The 16,389-nt window shown below is 46.4% G+C and overlaps 1 protein-coding gene across 5 annotated transcripts in view; it reads left to right on the top strand.

Annotated features, from left to right (window-relative positions):
• Window positions 1-8,289: 8,289 nt before the first annotated feature.
• TNC (tenascin C) overlaps window positions 8,290-16,389 on the top strand; it is a 101,193-nt gene continuing 93,093 nt past the window's right edge. For all 5 annotated transcript variants that reach the window (XM_052644655.1, XM_052644659.1, XM_052644658.1 and 2 more), the window contains exon 1: window positions 8,290-8,469. The gene's annotated coding sequence lies outside the window, so the exon portion shown is untranslated. The remainder of the gene's footprint in view (window positions 8,470-16,389) is intronic.

Raw genomic sequence — 16,389 nt, 5'->3', positions numbered from 1 at the left:
AGAAAAACAGAGCTGAATGAATCAGGCTGCTTGACTTCAAAGGATACTACAAATCTACAGTAAGCAAGACAGTATAATACTGGCACTGGCACACAAATGGAAATATAGGTCAATGGAACAGGATACAAAATCCAGAGCTAAACCCATGCACCTATGTTCAATTAATCTATAACAAAGGAGGCAAGAATAGACAACGGAGAAAAGGCAATCTTGTCAATGATTGGTGCCTGGAAAACTGGAGCTCCTTTGTGGAGTAGGAAAGGACTATAGGTGAGACTGCTTCTCAGGACCAAGGCCAGCCCAGGGGAACTCCCCAGGGAGGAAAGTGATTCCCACACCTCTATAATAGCTGTACATCAACCTCGAGGCCCTGCTGGGAAAGCCTCTAGCTCTGAGGCAAGCAATACCATCCATCTGACTCTGAATAGTGAGAATTTTCCAGCATCACCAGAAGACATATAATGCATGATGACTGGGAAAATGGAAGAACGGGACCCATAAAGCCTGCTATTGATTACAGGTGCACAGCAAGATGGAGGGGGAATCAATGAAAGATATTTGATTAAACAGAGTAACAAGTACCCTCAGTTTGGTCAGCCTAGAATCCCAAGGCCTGTAACAAAAGGTGCTAGTATTTTTTATATGCTTACATATTTTTTTCCTTAACCCTTTTTATTTTAGTGAGCACATTTCTGGAATATAGCTTGAGGCTAACCTTTCCATCATTTAAAAAATGAGAAAATAAAGGCCTAGAATAGCCAATAACCAATAGCCATCATTTTGAGATTACTTAAGAGTGAGGCAAGCATAAATATTTGATTAAGTGTGTTTTATTTAAACTTGAGAATAACTTTCAGAAGTATTGGTTATTAATGTACCCATCTTACAAAAGAGGGAATGATAACAAAGAAGTTAAATAATTTGTCTAAGACTCCAAGCCTTTTCCTAACTAGTTAGTGGTTAATTGCAATGGAACCAGATGCATGCCAGAAACTTTCACAATTCCTGCATTAGCACTGAAGATGTGGACTTCTCACTGTTTCCTCTGGCCACAGGGCCAGAAGAAATATAAGCAAAGCTCTTCTTTCCTCATTAGACTGTTATGCACAAACTCTGTAATCATTCAGGGTGGTCCACCTGAGTCCAAGAATGACATCTTTGCCTTTAGGTAACTGTTATATATGTAAGGAAGCACCCCCAATCACAGGAGGTTGGGGATCAAGTCCACTGCTTGGATTTAGATCTTCCTGCTGCCATTTATTACCCATGTGTCTTGGACAATTTACTTAAGCTCTCTATTCCTCACCCCTCCCTCCATCTGTGAAACAGGAATAATGATAACATCTACTCAGTGTGCTCACTGTAAAGCTCACTGTACTTCTTATGTGCCTAGTGGGAACCACTCAGTCAACACAAGCCACTGCTATCCATCGTTATCCACAAAAGAAATCTAAGAGAAACCAAGAAGAGAAAAAGGAAAAGGGACAAATTAAACATCCCTGCTAATATCTAACTCAGTTGTGACAAATCAGTCCAAAAAAAAAAAAAAATCAATCTTCATCGATTCAGAGCTGTGCATTCCCTCTTCCATTTGCATTAAGTCTTGAGATGGTTTGACTCACTTGTATTCATCACAGTTGCCTGCACACACACCAGTAAACATGACCAAAACCAGCCCGCAGCCCTTCCACAAAGCCAGACCCTCCGACTGAGCACCGGTCAGTGCTGGTCTTTGACTCCTTCCCTCTCCCCTCTTCTTCAGTTCCAGCCAAGAGGTCATCCTCAGAAAGTATTAACAGTTATTCTAAGTGAAGCAGGTCAGACGGAGAAAGACAAATATTACATGATATGGCTTATATGTAGAACCTTATAAAAGGCTACAAGTGAGCTTATCTGTAAGAAGCAGAGTCACAGATGTAGAACACAAATGTATGGTTACCAGGGGAGGGAGAGGGGGAGGGATAAAATGGAAGGTCTGGATTGACACATACATACAACCATGTACAAAACAGATAACTAATAAAGACCTACTGCATAGCACAAGGAACTCCACCCAATACTCTGCAACAGCCTATACAGGAAAAGAATCTAAACCAGAGTGGATATATGCATATGTACAACTGATTCACTTTGTTGCACACTTGAAGCTAACACAACATTGTAAATCAACTATTGGAGTAAATCAACTCCAATAAAAATTTTTAAAATAAATAAAAGAAAATTCAGTTTAAAAAAAATACAAGAAGGAAAGGAAGGAAGGAAGAATTAGCAGACAAGACAGCACTTGGTCTCACTGAGGATTCTGAGTTTCGGAGAAGAGACATGATTTTCTCAAGATAATTCACCTTGAAAATGGTTCAGATGGCTGGAATCCAAAACTGCTCGTGCCAGTCTTATGCCTTTTCCACCTTTTCCATCATTCAACTCGTCATTCAGTCTTTTCACGGGAACATTAATTGACTTCTCAGTGCTTCAAGATGGAAGGCACAATTCTTGACCACGGGGAACTCTCACAGTGCCTTTGAGGAAATGGACAAGTAAGTCAGTGATAACAATAACAGCAAAGGCTCTCACCACCTAAGAAATCGTTTCAAGAAAGCTTTATGGTTTACCTAAAAATTCTGCCACAGATCAGAAGCCATTTTGAAAACCATGATATGCAGGAGCAATATTCAAAATAATTAACTAGGGATATGGCATAGGTGGCAACAATAAACAGATGCTGGCTACAGACAGATCCATTAGTAAGCATGTGAAAAGGTATGGTGCCTACCCTCAAAGTATTTATGACCTAAAGAGCTAAAAAAGGCCAGTATACAGTGTGCTTAAAATAAAAAAATATAAGCCTAAATGAGCACAGATGAGACATCCTTCTCTCTGAAGGTAAGGTCATGGAAGCTGTCTTAGAAGTAAATCTTGAAACATAATATAAGAACTTGCCATGAGGCTAAAGTCCAGGGCAGGTTATTTAAGGGAATGGGAATGTACAAAGGATTCAGTCAGTCAGTTCAGTTGCTCAGTCGTGTCCGACTCACTGCAACCCCATGAACTGCAGCATGCCAGGCCTCCCTGTCCATCACCATCTCCCGGAGTTCACTCAAACTCACGTCCATCAAGTAGGTGATGCCATCCAGCCATCTCATCCTCTGTCGTCCCCTTCTCCTCCTGCCCTCAATCCCTCCCAGCATCAGAGTCTTTTCCAATGAGTCAACTCTTCGCATGAGGTGGCCAAAGTACTGGAGTTTCAGCTTTAGCATCATTCCTTCCAAAGAACACCCAGGGCTGACCTCCTTCAGAATGGACTGGGTGGATCTCCTTGCAGTCCAAGGGACACTCAAGAGTCTTCTCCAACACCACAGTTCAAAAGCATCAATTCTTGGCACTCAGCTTTCTTCACAGTCCAACTCTCACATCCATACATGACCACAGGAAAAACCATAGCCTTGACTAGACGGACCTTTATTGGCAAAGTAATATCTCTGCTTTTGAATACGCTATCTAGGTTGGTCATAACTTTTCTTTTAAGGAGTAAGCGTCTTTTAATTTCATGGCTGCAGTCACCATCTGCAGCGATTTTGGAGCCCAAAAAGATAAAGTCCGACACTGTTTCCCCTTCTATTTCCCATGGACCAGACGCCATGATCTTCGTTTTCTGCATGTTGAGCTTTAAGCCAACTTTTTCACTCTCCTCTTTCACTTTCATTTAGAGGCCTTTTAGTTCCTCTTCACTTTCTGCCATAAGGGTGGTGTCATCTGCATATCTGAGGTTATTGATATTTCTTCCAGTAATCTTGATTCCAGCTTGTGCTGCTTCCAGCCCAGCGTTTCTCATGATGTACTCTGCATATAAGTTAAATAAGCAGGGTGACAATATATAGTCTTGACGTATATTTGACGTACAAAAGCTTAAAGGCCTCTAAATTATATTTTTAATTTTTTACTTAACATTTTCAAGTTGCTAATATCCTCAGGGATCTCTCATTTGGTAACCCATACCCTGATAGCCATAAAGAGAGGAGATTTGCTCAGAGTCACACACTAAGGTCTGCAGCTTCAGGACTCAAACTTACTCTACACCAAAGCTCTTTCCACTTTGCTCTGCTGACCAGACAACCTACTTTTGGTTGACTCACCGTATTCCAGCAGGCAGGGAAGCTCTCCTCTGTCCCTGCACTCACTCACTGATCAATGATGTCTCTGAGCTTTTCTGTCTTTAGTTTTCTGAGTGAGAAGAGATGGAGAGGAAGAGCACTGAAGAAAGCTTTGCAGACAGCAAGGCAGGGAACCCTGACCCTAAGCAAGTGCATCTAACTGAATGACTAGCCCACTGTGTGGGACCCGAGCTCCTCCACTGCTTTGGGAGAGATTTCTGGCAGATACAGACTCACGTGGGACTTTTGGAAGGAGTTAAAACATTAGATGAATCCCCAGAAGGGGAGGAGGAGGTTGGGAGCAGTAGAGGAGTCAAGGGGTCCTATGGGAAGTGAATGCTAGACTTAAAGAAATGGACACTCAGCTTCCTCAGACAGTACTGGTCCTGGCCAATATTCCACTCACTGGATGTTTTATCTCGGGGAAAAAAAATGTATTGCATCTAACAGACCTTCAAGTAAGTGAGAATGATTTCACCTGAGGTGAACCCCTATAACCCTCAGACTCCAAACCACATCCTCCACTGGCAACCTGTGAACATAGCAAACAAGCAACAACAAAACCAGGCTTAGGCTGAGGACTCCGTGCAGAGGTGATGTGTACACATATTCCCTCTACCCTCTCACGTGGGAAAAAGTGCTTACTGTAGGGAGAAGAATGCAGCTATAAGAGGTGGGACGCCAAGAGGCGCTGCCTCTGCCTAACAGGAGGCTGAATGGTTATGAATTCCATTGACATCTTCTGCTGTAATGTCTAACACGGTTTGGTTGCTCAGTTCTGACCTTGATGACCATCTACATGGAGCACAGCCAAGATGGCCTTGGGTAAGTCATTTAGCCTCCCCAGGTCCCCTCTCCTCATCTGTGAAATGGACATGTTGGGCAACCTAGTTTCCCTCTTCTGTTCTAAGAGTGAAACAAGAAGAATTCAATCATAAGACACAGCATGTCAAGCGTTCACTTGTCCCTCCATTGCTTCTTTCATTCAATGAACATTTACTGAGCTCCCACAATCCCCAAGGTTCTCTGCTAGGCAAGGAAGAGCAGGTGTCACTACCGTCCTCTGGGAGCCTGGTGAGTAGGAGAAGAAACTAGACGTGTACACATACAGTTACACCATGTACAGGCAATGACTGCCCTGAAGAGTTGTAACAGGCTATGGTGCATGGAAGCATTTCTTGTGGGAGACATCTAGAGAGCTCCATGGTGAAGTTGGGCTTCTCCGGTGGCTCAGATGGTAAAGAATCTGCCTGGAATGTGAAAGACCTGGGTTTCATCCCTGGGTCAGGAAGATCCCCTGGAGAAGGAAATGGCAACCCACTCCAGTATTCTTGCCTGGAGAATTCCATGGACAGAGCAGCCTGGAGGGCTAGAGTCCAAGGGGTCACGAAGTCAGACATGACCTAGCAATAAACACTTTCTAACACTTTCATGGTGAAATTAGATCCAAACTGGATGCCAAGTGGATGTGCGAAGGTAGAGGTGAAGACTCCAGGCAGAATGTACCATTAGCAGTGGTACCATTAGTGTGCCATCTCTGGTATCGGAGAGCATATGGTGTATGCAGACCCATTTCCCTGGAAAGGAGGCTGCAAAAGCCCCAGAGAAAGATGAAAACAAGTGTCTTATCTGGGTTCCTCTTACTTAAAAGCCAAGGTATGGCTTAAGATACCACAAAGGTTTTGGAGAAAACTCCTTTTATAAGTAGCCTCTTCTAAAAATATACAAATAAAGCTAAACATCTCATTTTTATGTTACTGGAATATACTTCTATGACAGCTAACTATTGTATTATATTATATTATAAAGCTTTGGTTTATAATGTTCTTATTTGTTTTTCCACCGGCCTGTTTCCTGCCTTGAGGACCAGGCTGATTACATTTGGCTTTTTATTTTTTTTTCCTTGCAATTGCAGGAGCCACTTGTAATGCATGCCAAGTCGCTTCAGTGAGTCAGACTGTTTGCGACCCCATGGAGTCTGCCAGGCTCCTCTGTCCATGGAATTCTCCAGGCAAGAATACTGAATTGGGTTGACACTTCCTTCTCCAGGGGCTCTTCCTTCCCCAGGGATCAAATGCACACCTCCTGTATTGGCAGGTGGGATTCTTTACTGCTGAGCCACCCACCGGGAAAGTCACTACAAGGATGGGGACCAGGCTGGGGAGTTTCCCAGAAGAAGCCATAGGTATCACCCAGCTTTACAGCACACACTCTTATCCCATTTAAATATACACATGGTGACAAATATGTATTGATTATGTATCACATGTAAATATAGTCTTATGCCAAATAACATGTATAATATACTATTCTAATATTGTATTCCCTACCCCAGGAGATAAAGTGAGCAGACATTGGAAAGCTAAGAGAAATGGAAGCACTCACTAATGGTAAGAAGACATGGCCTCATGCTATAACAATATGCTTTGGCTAAAACGCAGAATTAAAAACTTCCAAAACAACCAGCATTTGAATCAGCCAAAATGGTTCAAAAGTTCAAATGAACTGTTTAATGACATGACTATTTATGGGCTTTCTTGCCATCCGGGAAGGTCACTAAAGCAAAGAATACCAGGGCCAGAGAAACCATAGGAATGACCTTAATCTGGTCCCACTTTGTTCAGATGGGGAAACTGAGGCCCACAGCAACAATGATAGGTGTGGGGTGATATCTTCAGTACTGAAAACAGCTGAATTATTGAAATCTCTGTTATTAGTGCTTAATTCTAAAAACATTAAGGATCTCTGAATTAGCCCTGCGGAACAAAGACATATAGCTTCCATATACAAATACAGCATGATTTTTATATAAGCAGTGTTACAGTCTAACAGGGCATAAAACGTTGTCTACATATCATCTGAACAGTGTTCCTGGGCTGTAACTGCAATAGAACTGTGGATCCCAGGGCTGTCATTAAAATGCTCCCAGGGTGTATTCCAGTACTTCTCTGAACCTCAGCTTCTTTGTAAAAAGGGGACACCAGGTGTGCCTATTACACTTTCTGGTTAGAGGATGTAATGAAACAACGTCCATAAAGCACTTTGCGTGACACCTAATACAGACTTCATAAAGGAAGGTCTGGCAGTAGCTGCAGGTTAAGTGATGCCTCATTTCCCTCCAGGATCCCCCAATGTACTAAGAGTTGTGACAAGCTCAAGCCTGGGTGCCCTGCACTGGCCGCTTCCCCACTCCCTCCCATGCCTGTGTGTGCCCTGAGGATTCCCACTGCATGCTAACCACCAAACTCACCAATGACTCAGAGCTTGGAAAGAATCCATGGCCGGCTGGAGAGCAAAGGCACAGCTTATGTTTCAAAGATTAACTAGCTACTTTTTTTTCCCTTATGATGGATACCTTTCAGCAATTGAGAAGAAACCTCAGGGAACTCTCTTAGAAGACCCAGCTTAGAAGACAGGATCACTGCACAGAGCATGAATGGTATCAAAAAGCTACTCCCCTGTAGGATACCAGGGCTGGGACAATACTGCTTGTAAGCAGCTGGGCAAGGCTGCTTCCCCCGCCAAAAGACACTGGGAACTGATCCGTGGCCCAGCGCTGTTCCCACCTGCTGACAACTAATCCCTTATCTCTCTGCTGGCCCCCAGAAACCCCGAACACCCCAGGCTTTTGAAAGGCTTTATCTCCTCTTTCCAGGAATTCAGCACAGGCCCTCCGCTCTCTCCAAGGTGCCACTGAGCAGCTGCTGCCCAGTGAGCACACGGGGCTGGCGAGCCCTGGTCTCGGTCTCGTTTTCACGTTTCCAGCCTGCCTGGGGAGAGAGCCAGAGTTCCCCCTCGCTCCCTGCGCTGCTGTCTCACAATTAGAAAATCCTTTTGGGGAGCAAAGCAAAAGTCACACTTTACTAACAGCTGCTCCGGGTCGGGGGCAGGAGAAAAGGGAAGAGGGAATTCCTACTTTTGCAATAAATTGTATGCAAATAGGTTCTTTCCCTGACCGAGAGCAGGGAGTGAGTGCGTCTTTCATGAGCTAACGCTGTTCCGCTGGGAGGGCTGTTCCTTTAACTCACCAACTGAAAAAGTGGGAAAGGATGTCTGGAGGCGAGGCGTCCCATTTCAGAGGAAGGAGCTCGCTATATAAGCCAGCCAAAGCTGGCTACACCGGCCACAGTCTGCCTACTGTCACAAGCTCTCCCGAGCGCAGGCATACACTCCGCGCCGCCGGTCCTCTGCACAAAGACAGCGGGGCTCGCGCTGACACTGGGGGGCCGCGCACAGGGAGCCCCGCTGCTCACATCCAGGTACTTGTTCCATGGAGCTGGTTCACTCAAGAATCTAGGGCTTTCCCAACTCCAGAAAGGTAAGTCTGTTTCACCCCATTGCCAAAGATCACTATGATAGACTGCTTGCGTTTCCGGTACCAAATGGGTTGTGGTTTCCTAAATGATAAAACTTTGGCTTTCTTTTGGTTGCTGGCAGAAAGTATTTGCTATGATCGGAAGCACCTTGACGTGTTTTCTGCTTGCCCCCTTCCAGTCTTGGAGATTTCTGTCTGCTTGTTTCAGTTCTATGAAGAGTTCCACGTGCAGGGAACTTTTTAGGAAGTTGTTATCGCTGCCATTCTTCGCAGGGAGAGTAAGAATTCACTCTCAACTTGCCACCTGGCTGACTCACCTGTGAATATTTCTGTTTAAGGGTTAAGGTAGCAGAGTTTTACAGTGGAGTTTCCTCGTGGCGTTTCCATGGGGTAGGTTAGGAGGAAATTCATAGAGGATGGTAGAAGAACAATAAGATTTTACATCTCAGCAACCCTTACTTTACAGTTTACAGAGTTGTGTACCGTCCGTTTGTCCCTACGCCATCCACTCTGTGGTCAGACTTGGCAAGGGATGCAGGCTGGGTGAACAGAGAAGGTAACTCCTAGGGTCTGGTGGACAAGGGCAGACTGCACGACGGGAGTGGTAGACACGGCTTCTGTTCTGAAGGGCGGGGGCAGGGGGACTCCCCAAGGATGCCTCCTGACTCTTTGATCCCTGGGCTGGGCACCTGGGTATAGTTGAGGGGCTCAGAGTCAGCAGCATCCCATATCTTTCTAAAATCACCTCTCCCTTCTCACCTCTCATTGCAGAAAGCCCTGAGAAACAGCTGCCCCTGGGCATGGGAAGCACAGCTCCCCTGGCAGCCTGGAAAGAACACAGGGGGATTTCTTGGTCCCAGCAGTGTTGTAAGGGGATTAGGAACTTGGATTTTGAAGCCAAGGATCCCTTTAGTATCACGATAACCACCACACCACACACAGGACCCTGGTAAAAATATGTAACCTCTCCGAGCCTCAGTTTTCACTTCTTTAAAATGGGGACAATACCTTCTGTTGTCATTGTGAGGAAATGAAATATAAAGAGATTGGAGGAGCAAGGGCGCCAGAACTGGAAGTCTGGGTAATCACTGTCATTGCCCCAGACTGCTACCACATTGGGGGTAGAGAGAGGCACTAAGTCCGTCTTGGATTGTTTCTCGTGCGTTCTTCACCCTATCCCGACTCCTACTCCCTGACTTTCTGTCCCACCAGGTCTGAAGGCACCTCTCTAGCTGGCAGGTCAGACTCTTGGCTGTATTTTACAAGCTGGAGGTTATGTTGGCACAGCTTGGGAAAAAAGGGAGCAGCCTGGGTTGGATGTGAAATGTTGAGCATTGATGCCAGAAGGCACAGGTTTCAAGTCTGGGCCTTTGCGGATTCTGAAGCTGTCGGTTATAAAGTGCCATGCTGCCACGAGGGAGTCCTTGGAATGTGTTCCGTCCAGAGGGAGAGCAGGACAGGGAGCCTCCCTTGAAGAATGAATGCCTCTTTTTCATGTTTTTGTGAACTTTCCCCCTTTTGATGGTGTTTTCCCATCTGTGCTTTAGAAATAAAACCTGCTGCCTGCCCCAGCCGGCTTCCTGCCTTGTCCTGAGATGTGGCGAGGCTAACTCAGGAGTGGGGGAAAGCTTTGCTGGGTGCTGTTGAAACCTGTGGGAAGTCTGCTGGCATTGTGGGCATCCAGCCCTTTGCAGCAGACAGAAGTGAGTGTTGCGTTGAAACTATGTGTCGCTGGGAGGTGATGGCGTTTGGGGGAAGAAAATGAATATGCCTATTCTCTGATTTGCACAAGCAGTGTGAACTGGATAAGGATTGAGAAGTATGTTGCCAAGCTCTTCAGGTGTTAACATTTCTTTTTTCTATGCTTTAAAAAACCTAGCTCCCCTTCTCCTTTCACCAACTCCCTCCCTCACCCAAAGGAACACCAGCCTTCCAAACACTGGCTTTATCATCCATTGAGAGGAGGACCATCTGTATCTCACAGGGCTCTTCTGACCCCCGGTGAGATAATATATATCAAACTTGGCACAGCACCTGACATGTAGTAAGAGCTCAATAAATGGAGGTTTTCCTGTTTATCAGTTTGCAAGGACTTGGCCAAGATTAATGTTCTGAGACAGTGGTTTTCAAAAGGCAGTGGAAATATTCATCAACTGAAATGGAAATGAATCAGGCAAAATCCTGCTATACGGCAGGTAAATGTGGGCCGATTTAATTGCAGCAGGGCTGGCGGTTCCAAAACTCACCCCAGGGCCCTTGGCCTCTGGGACATTTCCACAAAATCTTGAACACACAGAGTACAGTTTAAAATTAGGAAGCTGGGTACTGTGTGTTCAGGCTGCAGGTTTGCACTTTGACAAGGATTTGTGCCCCTCGAGATCCAGTGGAATTCCAAAGAAGTTTCCGAGGTCACACTGTAGATAGACATATATGCCGGGGCGGGGTCGGGGGGTGGGGGCAGGGGGAGCATGTTAAATGTTTAGTAAAGTACGAGTTTTTAATTAACAGACGTGACAGCAATAGCCAAAACACAAGGAAAGCCCACTCTCTAAATCTTTGTATACCTCATCTCACTGAATATCCGCATGTGTCAGAAAGGGACTATACCTACTGGACAAAGCTTGAAAAGCAGAGAGGATGAGTAACAGAGCTCAGAGGGATGGAGCCTTGTTTCAGACCCAGGTCCCCGCGACCCTCAAATCAGGACCCGTTCTGCCACATTCCTGCTGAATGCTGCTGCTTCTTGAACTGCCTTTAGAAGGAAAAAAAAATATTTCTTTCTGACTAAATCTGCCCCTCTAGCCAGACTGTGGCCACCCATAAATACAGCGGTAGCCTGATCATATAACCAGAATGGAATTTGGAAAGGGAATTCAAGCTGACAGAATGAAAAACATATCCCCCTTAATCCTACCCTTTCTAATGCTCACAATGGACTGCGAACACCTATTCTCACCTCCCCCTGGATTTCTACAAACAGCCGTGCTTTCTTAGAGGAAAAAGTATCCAGCTGGCTTAGTACACGAGTCACGCTGAAGTCACGGTGGTTTGGAATGCAGAGTAGGGAACAGACATTTAAGTTAACTCCGTATACAAGCCCTCTGTGATGATAACACACACACACACTCAAAAGAGTTAATGCGGAACTACATATCACATATGTAATAGGAGGGTTTGCCTTTGGTTCCTCATCGATCTCTCACTCCAACACTGCACGCTGTGAATTACTGGCCCCATTTCATGGCCGGAGAAACTGAGACCCAAGGAGGTTGAAATGATGCATCTGAGGGTTTCCATAAGTGAGGGCAGAGCTGGCTTTGAACCCAAACTTTTGGACCAACAACGCTACTATTCTTTCCACTAGGCAGTATCACCTCCAGCAGTCAGGCTGGGCAGACTTCCATGAAACCCTGAAGGATGTCTTTTAGTGGTTGGCCAAGGTGGCAGAGAAGCCCTCAGCTGGCTCTGGTGTCTATTGATTTTGCAGAATAGCCCTGCGTATATCATTTTTCATGGTGCTCAGAAAAGGTCAGCTTCCGGTGTTGAAATGCTCTGCCTGGAGACAGAAACGTTCAAATTTCATGCCTGGGAGAGAGAAGGATGACCCTAGAGGCAGAGGTCAGGTCATTATTGCTGAGTTTCATCCTAGAGAAGTAGGCACGCCCTTTGCCTTGTTGGACAGGTGGGAGCTCTGACTGGGGAAGCAGGGCTGTACCTGTGCCTGCATCCTCTCCGAGAGCCAGGTATTTGAGAGCATCTGTTTTCAAAAGGGCTTATTGTAAGATGAAGTGAAGTCAGTATGGCCAGCCTCAGGGCAGTGAATCCCAGGAGATCAGGAAATAGTTGTAAGCTCTGAGCCGCACATTCCCCTGGGTTATGGTCAGCTCAGACTCCCTGCTGTCTCACGTCGAGCAGCTGCTCCAAGCCTTCATCCTGAAGATCGGTGTGTGTGATGCTGTCCTGGATCAAGCCTTCATCTTGAAGATCAGTGTGTGTGATGCTGTCCTGGACCATAACCCCTCAGGTGTGCCCCTCCCCGACCCCTCTTCCCTGGGTGTTTCCATCGCTACCTATGTTGGTCTATGTCCTCAGTGCACCAAGCCTCCTCTATTTCTTCCTGACTTTTAGAACCCCTCTGAAAGCCCTCCAGGCTTCCCTGGTGGCTCAGTGGTAAGGCATCCACCTGCAATGCAGGAGACGCAGGTTTGATCCCCGGGTCGGGAAGATCCCCTGGAAAAGGAAATGGCAACCCACTTCAGTTTTCTTGTCTAAGAAATCCCATGGACAGAGGAGCCTGGCAGGCTGTAGTCCATGGGGTCAAAAAAAGAGTGGAATGCAACTTAGTGACTAAGAAACAGCGTGGTTCAATCACATCTCACTTTGAGAAGATCACAGGGAATCCCCTTGAATCTAATCCCAGGCTAGTATACACACCTTTGACATGTGGGAAGCATTAGGTGAAGGTTCCTTTCCAAGAAGGAAAGCCCCTCTAAACTCTTGTAAACTCTAGGCAGTAATTCCATCCAAAACAAAGAGCGGTGGCCTTACTATCAAAAGGGACTGTACACACCTACATGCCTGCCTGATTCTCACCCTGGTGACCAGACTGCTTGTTTTAGTTATGCCCTGAAGCCTAGAAATCCTTTTTGTGTTCCCTGGTCTGTTGTCTCATTTATCTGCTATCTCCTTAACTTTAGCAGCAACGTAAGTTCAACACCTCATCACTCCCTTTGACCCTCCATCATGGAAAAAAAGTCAGATGCCCACACTGAAAGCAGATCGGGAATGGAAAATCCCTTTCATGTGTATTTTTAGTCTATTTGTGAGTGAAAATGAAAAAAAAAATCATTTCATGCCAAGTTGTTTCAGATTTTTTAGATATCCTGAAATTCACAGGCCCTTAATTATGCAGCCATGGTAACTCAAATAGCTCTGGATGGTCCTTTAACCTCCCCTCTGTCAAGAGCCAGAAATATTTCATAAGCTCTGAAAGTAGACGGCTTGTTTCAGAATTAACCGTTGACCAACTGTTACCCTGGAAAAGGTGAGTTGGCAGCTACTAACTTCTACACGAACGTGTCCAAAAAATTCTTCTAGGAGGCACTGACAATGGTAATAACTAATATTTACTGAGGACCCTACAGGCATTGTGCCATTTAATCCACAACAGTTGCTTCCAGCAAGTAGAAATGCCTCTCAGTTCAAACCTAAGGGACCCGAGGCTGGAAAAGTTTAAGTGGCTTCCCCAAGGCCACGCAGATAGTGATTGCCGGAGTCAGAACTCAAAGGCAGTTCCAAGTCCTGAGCACATGGTTATAACCTTCACACTCCACACTGAAATTCTATTCATCTCTGACAGCAGACAAGGCTGGACAGAGAGCAGGGCCCAGAAAGAGTCAGAAATGTGTCTTTCAGACCTTAGTGTTCTCTTCAGCAGGTGGCTGCGGCTGCTGTCTTCAGCTCATTCCTTCAGGGCCCACTCCCTGCAGAAACTAATGAAATAAGTATTGTGTGATTTCTAGCATAATATGTTTCCCCTAGGGGCTTCCCAGGTGGCGCTAGTGGTAAAGAACCAGCCTACCAATGCAGGAAACAAGAGACTTGGGCTTGATCCCTGAGTCAGGAAGATCCCCTGGAGAAGGAAATGGCAACCCACTCCAGTATTCTTGCCTGGAGAATCCCATGGACAGGGGAGCCTGGTGAGCTACAGTGCATGGGATCACAAGAGTCAGATACAACGGAACAACTACACCACCACCACCTTCCCTGTAGTCTACAGTCATTTATTAGGGCCTATTACTAGTGGTGTGGGGCTTTCCTGGTGGCTCAGTGGTAAAGAATACACCTGTCAATGCAGGAGCCTCAGGAGACACGGGTTTGATCCATGGGTTGGAAAGATCCCCTGGAGGAGGACATGGCAACCCACTCCAGTATTTCTGGCCTGGAGAATCCCATGGATAGAGGAGCCTGGCGGGCTACAGTCCACCAGGTCTGAAAGAGTCAGACACAACTGGAGTGACTTAGTAAGCGTGCACACGCATGTTGCCCCTACCAGGCTGGAAAATGCAGGAGGGTGAAGCCTGATCCAGGCCTCACCCCTGATGCCAGTCTAAGACATGACGCAGGGACATGCGCAGGGGAGCAAATGCTCACCCTGCTGGCGGGCTCACACCCCTCTGACAGTTCCCACAGAGCTCTGCACTTTCCCCACACACCTCTGTGCATCATAACTGCCCTGAAGATCTCCTCCCCCCACCACCTGACTGCACAGCTTTGAGGACAAAGTCATCAGAGAGGCGGGAACCCTGTCTGCTGGAAGCTCATTCTCCCCAGAGCTTAGCCACCTGCTGGCAAGTGGCAGGCCCTCAGTAAAGTATTGCTGAAGAAACTGTGCTGTCCTAATGGAAATGAACAAAGAGCACAACACCGCTTGGCTTCCAAACTGGGTCCTACGGTGACAGAAGCGTTTTCACATGCCAGACACAGTTTCAATAAAGCAGAATTCTCATACATTTACAAAGGTATAAAATAAGTTTCCTGTGTGTCACTCTCAGATCTTCCCAGCAACCAAACATTATTTCACAGTTAAGCAAACTGAGGCCACAAAAGGTTATCACCTGCACAAAGTAGAAAGTGGTGGCATTGGGATTCTTCTCCAGGAACTCCCAAGACTGCGCTTCTCTCACTGTGTCATTGGACATTCAGGTATTATTTCCATTTTCCAGATGAGAAAAGAGGTTAGAGGTAACAGGATAGCTGCTAGAGGAACAGTCACATTTTTAAAGAGTATTCAATATAGAGAGTAATGCTTAATATGAATGCAAGACTTTCCAATGGTAGGCTTTAGATAAAGAGATATATCAGACAACTTAAATTTAATCTCCCAGGGATGTGTTCAGGATAAAACCGCACTTGGTGGTAGGCAGGAAAAAATGAGGCTTCTCATGCTGGCCAGTGCAGGAGATGTGGGTTTGATCCCTGGATTGGGAAGATCCCCTGGAGGAGGAAATGGCAACCCTCTCCATTATTCTTGCCCGGGAAATCCCATGGATGGAGAAGCATGGCAGGCTACAGTCCATGGGGTTGCAAAGAGTCGGTCATGACTGAGCATGGACACACACAAGAAAAAAAGAGATGGAACATTGAGTGCAAGTCAGTATATTTTGGTTCAAAGTAGATTGAATACTGAGTGCAAGTGCAAGTGCAAGTATACTCTGGATTAGCTCTATGCCTACGGATGCCGCATAGGGAAAGCCTGGCTAATAGCAGTGCCCTGGGGAGCTCTGCTAAGCATGCCGTGCGATAAGCATATGCATAACCTTCCTGCAGAAAGCGACACACCACAGCCAGCACAAGAGACCTTAGAGCAACACTGGACTCCCTGCCAGCCAGAGACCCTCAGCAGAGACCCTCAGGAAGAGGGCCAGAGACCCTCAGGAATACTGCGTCCAGGGTAGGCTGGCGCCAAGAAACCAACCAACCAACAACAGCAACAACAATAGCAATAAAGCTTGTGAGGACCTCCGGCCAGGGACGCCATGACTGTCCACCCAGGGAAGAGCCAGCTGCGGGGAGCACATACCTGACGAGCTCTGATGGAGCAGGAGAAATGCACCTGTGGGGGAGGTGGCTCGCAGTGGGCAGGGATGCCTGCAGTGCCACCCCCAAGGAAGTGGCCTGCTCTCTGAGGTCCTTATGCCCTGGGTCCTGGGGTGGATGCACAGGGGTAGCTCTATGCAGAGATGTCGCAGAAGGATGTTCCAGTTGATAGGTGGGGGCGGGGAGTAGGGGTAAAAAGAATTTCCCTTCAGCCCATAGAGTGTTGAAACTAAAAGGGCTTGTTGGTAGCCTCCAAGCCAGGGTCCCAGACAACAGACTTGAGAGGCTCCTCCGAGGTGTTCTGGGGGCTGCCGGGTAGAGGTG

The sequence above is a fragment of the Budorcas taxicolor genome, chromosome 8 (assembly GCF_023091745.1).
Source record: "Budorcas taxicolor isolate Tak-1 chromosome 8, Takin1.1, whole genome shotgun sequence".
Lineage (NCBI taxonomy): Eukaryota > Metazoa > Chordata > Mammalia > Artiodactyla > Bovidae > Budorcas > Budorcas taxicolor.
Note: the sequence above shows the minus strand (reverse complement) of the source record. Positions and strands in the feature narration are given on the sequence as shown.